Source organism: Danio aesculapii, chromosome 6, assembly GCF_903798145.1.
Source record: "Danio aesculapii chromosome 6, fDanAes4.1, whole genome shotgun sequence".
Lineage (NCBI taxonomy): Eukaryota > Metazoa > Chordata > Actinopteri > Cypriniformes > Danionidae > Danio > Danio aesculapii.
Window position 1 is genome coordinate 50,854,133 of NC_079440.1, and position 8,346 is coordinate 50,862,478.

Consider the following 8,346-nt stretch of genomic DNA (forward strand, 5'->3'; position numbering starts at 1 on the left):
ATATAGATCTGTTGCACCGAGTTCATAAATATTGATCCCAAGAACTATTGATTTGGTGTTCACAAATTCACAATTCACAATTCTGATACCAACATCAAAAGTGGACAGAGCAGAGATCAACATCCCATATACGTAATTCATAACCGTAAATAAACGGAAAACACAAAATATTGAAACTGTTAATTAACAGATATTTCTTTATAGTGTAGCAGGCAGCCCTAATTATGACCAGGAAATGTTGCATATTCAATATTTTTCTTTCTATGCTTCATCTTCCATGCATGTGTTGTAAAATGATAGCCCAATGTTATCTTTGCCATTAAGCCATATGTTGTCCACCATAACAGAACAACAGGCCTGAAGGCACGAATGCAAGACACTGAATCAAGATCAGACGGGTGAAACACGTATGCAGACATGATACGAACATCTGTTTAACGTTAATCTGTTATAAACTCACCCTGCGGACATGGGGCTCATTGGGCTGTAAAACACAGCACAATGCACGCAAAGCTTATGAACATAAATGGACCTGTCGGCATACTTGTGAATGCATGAAAAGGTCAATTCATTTCAACAATCTAATGCAACATTATTTTATTTCTATCAACAAGTTCCTAGCCACCATCACCATTGGCTTGTTTATGGGAAATAAAGGCAATATTTTTAGTATATGATTACATTCTAATTGTTGTTTTAACAATAGATGAGTTGGCTTGTTGATCACTTTGCAAAAAAACTAACTAATAAAAATCTCTCTTTTAAGAGTTTAAAAGTATACACTATGTGATGAGGCCTATTAAAACTCAGTAACAGTAGTGAAAACAAAAATATCCCTGTATATGTTTTTGCTTTAAGATTTATATTACTATATGATATAGTTAAGTAATAATCACACAAGCAAAAGCAATGTTTACCCAAATAATAGAGGGCTGGGGGATTAATCGAAAAGTAATCAAAATCGACATTCAGAACCTATAATCGATCAAATTTTTCCAGTTACTTTCTCTATTGTATGTTGAGTCACATGACCGGTTTTGTTAGGTTGAGGCTGGTTTTTACACTACCTGACAAAGGTCTTGTCGCCGATTTATGTTTGAGGAACAACAAATAATAACTTGACTTCTAGTTGATCATTTGCTATCAGAAGTGGCTTATATTAAAGGCAAAGGCCTCTGCATTACGCTCATTAACCTGACATGCTCAACAATGTTAATTTCTGGTGACTGGGCTGGCCAGTCCTGTAGCACCTTGACCTTCTTTGTGTCAGGAACTTTGATGTGGAGGCTGAAGTATGAGAAGGTGGACTATCCTGCTGAAGAATTTGCCCTCTCTTGTGATTTGTAATGTAATGGGCAGCACAAATGTCTTGATACCTCAGGCTGTTGATGTTGTCATCCACTATGCAGATCTCTCGCACGCCCCATACTGAATTTAACCCCAAACCATGATTGTCCTCCACCAAACTTTTAGGCCAAATTGCCCAGCCCTACTGTATGTAAGAGCGTGATTGCAAATCTTATGTTAATTTAAATGTTCAATTCAAGAAGTATGATGTAACTTGGTCAGTGTTAACATTTTAGACACTATATTGTCTGTTTTTCTGTTTCGCAAATAAAAACACTTTCAGTGACAGCAGAAGGAAAAAAATCTATGCTTCTCAAAGCAGTACTGTTGCGTCTCCTTACTGAATCTCACTTTAATTATCAGGTAAAAGTCAGAACAATCAGCAAAAGTTTACTTTGAAAGCACAAAATGGCTACAAATGGGATGCTGGTGAGCTAAAATAATTAATGGGACATCCCAGCCCAGATTTACGTCCATAAGTGCACATGAAAGACCCATCCAATACCTTTAATTGTGGTCTTGGCAACTTAAGTGTGTGGGAGCAACAGGAAGCAAGCGCACAAGAATGTCCCCAAATACCCAAGCAGTGTCTTTAACACAAAACAAACATTTAAAATGTGCATTCAAGGTTAAGCGGCGCAGTGTGTAGTGCTGTCGCCTCACAGCAAGAAGGTCGCTGGTTCGAGCCCAGGCTGGGTCAGTTAGCATTTCTGTACACTCAACGGGCACTTTATTAGATACACCTGTCCAACTGCTCGTTAACGCAAATTTCTAATCAGCCAATCACATGACAGAAACTCAACGCATTTAGGCATGCAGACATGGTCAAGACGATCTGCTGCAGTTCAAGCTGAGCATCAGAATGGAGAAGAAAGGTGATTTAAGTGACTTTGAACATGGCATGGTTATTAGTGCCAGACGAGCTGGTCTGAGTATTTCAGAAACTGCTGATCTATTGGGATTTTCACACAGAACTATCTCTAGGGTTTGCAGAGAATAGTCCAGAAAAGAGAAAATATCCAGTGAGTGGCAGTTCTGTGGAAGCAAATGCCTTGTTGATGACTTGATGATAGAAAGGCAACAGTAACTCCAATAACCATGCGTTACAACCGAGGTATGCAGAAGAGCATCTCTGAACCTTGAGGCAGATGGGCAATAACAGCAGAAGACTCAGTCTGGTTTCTTGAACATGACAATGAGTTCACTGTACTCAAATGACCTCCACAGTCACCGGATCTCAATCCAATAGAGCACCTTTGGGATTGGATGGAACTGGAAATTCACATCATGGATGTGCAGCCGACCAATCTGCAGTGATGCGATCATGTCAATAGGGACCAAAATCTCTAAGGAATATTTCCAGTACCTTGTTGAATTTATGCCACGAAGGATTAAGCCAATTTTGAAGGCAAAAGTGGGACTAACCCAGTACTAGTAAGGTGTACCTAATAAAGTTGGTTAGTGTATATCAATACTAATGTATTATATTGTACAATTTGCAATCAAACCGAAAGTGAATATTTGACAGTTCAATATAAAACCTTGTATTTTGTTGCATTTTATTTACATACTAATACTCATCCAACCCATTTTCATTACATCTGCCACTTGGTAAGTGTTATTTTGTACACTATTCTTACACTGACTAATTAATTTGCTCTATAAACAGAAACATGTCAGTTTTGCATAAGAGGAAAGCATTTAGTCATAATCAACTTAGTGAGATCCCCAAGGAGCATGTATTATCTCATTAATATGTCAAGAAATTGATCGCCAACATCAATTGCTGCACTCGCTAGTGCTACTGGTAGCGTTATAATTCTGAAGAAAAACTGAGAGATTTCACTCGGGTCTTTATGTGGGCGATGAGAGAGAGATTTGTCCCGCATCCATGATGAATATGTGCAAGCAGGGATGCACAGCTGTGTCTCCCTTTCTGAGCCGCCCAAATACTCATCTATTCTTCCTTAGAGATCTTCCAACACACACAATCTCTCTTCTCCACTGTCTGGAATCGTGTTAGCACAAGCACTTATCAACAGGCCTCCATCAGATTGGACTTCCTTGGAGCAGAAAGAACTTTATTTTTAGCACGGCCTGGGTTTCAGTTTCTCACCAACAAAGCTCCATCCACCCACAGGAAAAACACGGGTTCATTTTCTAGTAACAGGCTGGGAGAGAGAGCTGAGGGAAGCCTTCTGAAATAATTGAAGGCACTGCAGTTTCTATGACAGAGTAAACCAGCGTATATTGCTCTAAAGTGACACTATACGAGTATGGCTGCACAATTTATTGTTTCAGCATCAATATCGCAATGTGCGAATCTGAAATAGTCACATCGAAGAACAGGAATTTCACATTTTATAATAATACTAATAACAATAATAATAATAATAATAATAATTATTATTATTATTATTATTATTATTATAAGGGATTGTAACTTACCAGAATCCACATTTCAGAACATGTAATTTGGTGTCAATAGCTACGTTTCCATCCACCTATTTTTATTCGCATTTTGAAGATGCACATAAAAACCGGTTGATGGAAACCCAAGATGCTCATACATTTTAAAAATGCGCATAAAAAAACATAACTGAGTAGGATAAACCTTTTATTGGATAAGAAAAGATGCGCATAAACTGTGATGGAAACACTTTTACAGAACAAATTCCAGTATGCGCATAAAAAAAAAAAAAAATCATGTGACCATGTGAGATCATGTGATGATATAAATGTGTATGAATGGACAAACCAGCAGGCTGAACGCATTGTAAAACTTCTGAAATGTTGTTTTGGTTATTCTAAAATGCCTGAACCGTTTCAATATTAGTGTTATTTTATTATTAATCACCTCCAGAATCAAGAGCGTCTGTCCTCCACGTCTGACACCTTCAAACGCCACTGCGTGTTCACTGCATGTCAGTCATTTATTACATAAAAAAAAGATTCACGCGGCTTCTCCTACCACATGTTTATATTAAATGTTGATATTTGGCGCCAAATAATCAGGAAGTGACGACTTTGTTCGCTTTGACTCGTTGAATGGAAAGTTGCTTTATGCGCAAAACTCGAACATCGCTTAAAAGATGTGAGGATAAAGTTAATTCGCATTTTTGGATGGAAACATAGCTACTGAAAAGTTCATCTCTAATCTAATAGTGTGAAAGATTTTTATTTGGATGTGTTTTTAAGGCTTCTAACTAAGATTTCAAATAAATTTCAAACATTTGAGCTTTATTGTAAAGCTATGCAGCATTAACAAAGATTATACGAGTTTAGCTATTTATTCATAGTCTATACAGTGTTATTACATTTGATTATTTATTTTCTGTACCTCAATACCAAATACCAGCACGGTTTACTTCATTTGTTCATTGTTTATTTCATCTTCACTTTAATTTAGGGGTGTGAACCTACACTGGTCTCACGGTTCGGTTTGGTTAAGATTATCATGCCATCGATTCAGTTCAATTCAATATTTAGGTGAATTGACGATGCTTTCCATACCAATTTCATATTTTACTTCACAGCACAAAAATTCTCATGTTAAAATGTGTAATTTTTAAATACATTTTATATGTATTTGTAACACAATCCGGTTCTTTAATTAAAGCTGTCAGATATATGTACTGTACCTTTAATTTTATTACTTTTTGAATGCATCAAACAATACTCAAGTACATGCACGGAACAACATGAGCATTTATTGCAAATAAACAAATGTAAATATTATCCCGCTTGCTTTTTGAGCATTGTCAAGCGAGTTGTTTACACCTATGAATATTCATGCGCTCAACAGAAAGGACTGCGATAAGTGACACTGATAAAGGGACGTGATGATAGACGCAGTGGAGAAAACTCGCTCTGCAAACATGCTTGTGTCTGGATCCAAAAGTATCGCTATAACAGCTGAGAGGAGAGGAAATGTCACGCCAGCAGGTCAAAGGTCCCCAGTGAGAGAGAGAGAGAAAAATGGAGTTTACTTTCATTTTCTTTTCATAAAGTGAAATGGGGGTCTTCTACTGTAAAATCAGGGTTAGTGAAAGACTGTCCAGCCAACACACACGCAGTGAAATTTTGCATGGGTTCTGCGTTTTTAAATAGTTGGAGTGTTTTAATTACTCGCGATCGCCTCCCTCTCCATAGTAAGCTACCATAGAGCATATGAGATAAATGTCAGTACGTAATAACCGGTTATGAGCCATTACCAACATCAATACCACGCTGCGAAAAGGGGCGGGATTAAACAAGATGATTAGACATTAGAAAAAGTGAGCGATTGGTCCATATTTTAAATTTTTGTCCAAGAAGTCATGTTTTGATCTTCAATTGGTCTCACACAGTCACATGATGTGATTTCGCAGATCACCTAGCTTGAACTTTGCATACAGTGAACTGCGAAACTTGTCGCATGAGCTTGCGTTTCTGGACTGAGGCATTCGCATGGAAGTCTATGGGGAGAAAAATCCAGTGTGACCACAGCTTTACTTAAGTGATCTTGTCAAATTATATTCATATCCAATATATAAAACTACAGAAAAACTAAATATTGTAATGTTAGTTTTTTCTAATATCGTGTAGACCTTTATAGACAATTTTTGGAGAATTTTTGGACAAGCGGGTTAACAGCTTTGTTTTGTTTTATTTATTTATTTTTTTTACTACTCTTTAGGCAGCAATGTCAATACGATAAAAATATGATACAACTGAACTACAAATTTTTAGTAGTACACATTCTCATTTAAAATGTATGCACCTGCTTTTCATTTTAAATTTAATTACAAAGCTGTATTTTTATTTTTAAATACATCTGATTGTTTATCACATTCAAATACAAAAAGTGCTAAACTAATGTTATAAACTTTCTTTTCTATATTATATAATTTGTTACATTTATATAGTGATTTTCTTGAAAGAAGTGTGCTTTTTTATTTTGGAGGAGAGATCCCCTCAATCAGCAACATTGCAAAGTAGAGATATCATTGGTATAGTAGGTAATACTTTTTTGGTATGTTTCATAATTGTATTAATCTTTTAATTGTTATAAAAAGCAATTTACTTTGACAGCCACTAAAAATAATAACTTAACTAGTTTTTTTAACGTTCATGTCTCTAATAAGAGAGTAATCTTAAATGTACAGTCCTGTTTGACCAGAAACATTGCTTTTTTAAAATAATTGCTTTGATATCAAAAGAGAAACTAAGCTTGGAGGAATCCACGGATGTTCAGGGAGCACTTTTATTAACTTGATCAGGAAGACTTCCTTATAAACAAAGCATCTCTTGCATAGCAGGGTCTGAAATGTTCTGAAATCTTCCTTTAAATTAGAATTACTGAAGCAATACTTCATGTGTTCGAAAACATGGTAAACACTCACATGAGTCATCTGAAAAATACACGCTCACAATTATTGACAAAAGATAACTACACAAATAATGGCAAGCAGGTAATTCAGGTTACAGAAGCTAACAGACGGAACTTTAAAAACCTCAACACATCTTGATCTATTGTTGAAGGTTCAAAAGAGAAACTTAGATCCACGTGATCAGTATCAGCTTGAAAACGTTTCCAGTGACACATTTGAACAAATCTCAAAGCTCCCAATGTACCACAAGTAGAACAAGCTTCAGGTGGAAGTTCAGAGAACCGTGCATCTAATCCCATACACAGCTATTTTGTAGTTCAAACTATATAGTAACTTGCAATAGGTTCCAAAATACACTTAAAATAAATAAAGGGGGAAGCCAAGGAACAATAACATAAGAACATTAAAAAAAGAAAAAAAAACTTTGATTTAAGATTCATTAATTCATTTTCCTTCAGCTTAGTCCCTTATTTATCAGGGGTCGCCACAGCAAAATGAACCGCCAACTAGGGCTGCACGATTCTGGCAAAAATGTGAATCACGATTTTTTTTTGCTTAAAATTAAGATCACGATTTTCTCACGATTCTGTAAATTCAAAATAAAGGTTAATATGATTTGCCTATTATTGTTAATACTCAAACATATGGTGAAACAACAACAACAATAATAACAGTTAGACCTATGTGTAGGTATACTGTTGCTTTAAATGGTACATTTTGTACAGTCATTATGGTGGACTTGAACATGTCCTGTTAATTCACAGTAAAATGATGACATCAGAATATAACTATTCATAATTATAAAGTTGATTGATTATATTTAAGAAATGTGCTAGTCATCTGTTATTGACAACATTATTAGACCATTTGTTTTCACTGGTAAAATTAGAATTTTGCCATTATCAGATTCCTTCTTGCATTATATATTGGCTGGGGTTGTTATACTGACACAGTAAAAATTTATTTTCATGCACAACACTATGTGTTCGCTATGAAAGAAAAAAGCATATCAAATGCTTGCCGTAATCATAACTCTGAAATGATCATTTAAATGATGTGCGTACAGGTTTCACTTTCACTTCCGAATGCGGCTCATTTCGCGGCCACGAATACATCATTACATGAAGACAGAAATTACATTTCTGGGTGAATTATACCATATAAATACAGTATGTGTTACTTTTAACGCCATTTGAAAGTTCAAAGTTGCTGTGAAGACTTGTGCGTCTGCCTTACCCTTCTCTCCTGACCTTGAAAATAGAATTGTGTAAATCGTAGAAAAGCTGAATTAAGATCGTGTATAGGGTCGAATCGAGATTGTGATCTTTTTTTAATTTAATCGTGCAGCCCTAGCGCCAACTATTCCGATTTATGTTTTACGCAGCAGATGCCCTTCTAGCCGCAACCCTACTTAGAAACACCCATACACTCATTCACACACACGCACACCCATACACACCCATTTCGTTTATTCAGTTCACCTATAGTGCATGTCTTTGGACTGTGGGGGAAACCGGAACACCCGGAGGAAACCCACACGAACATGGGGAGAACATGCAAACTCCACACAGAAATGCCAACTGACCCAGCCGGAACTCGAACCAGCAAGCTTATTGCTTTGAGGCGA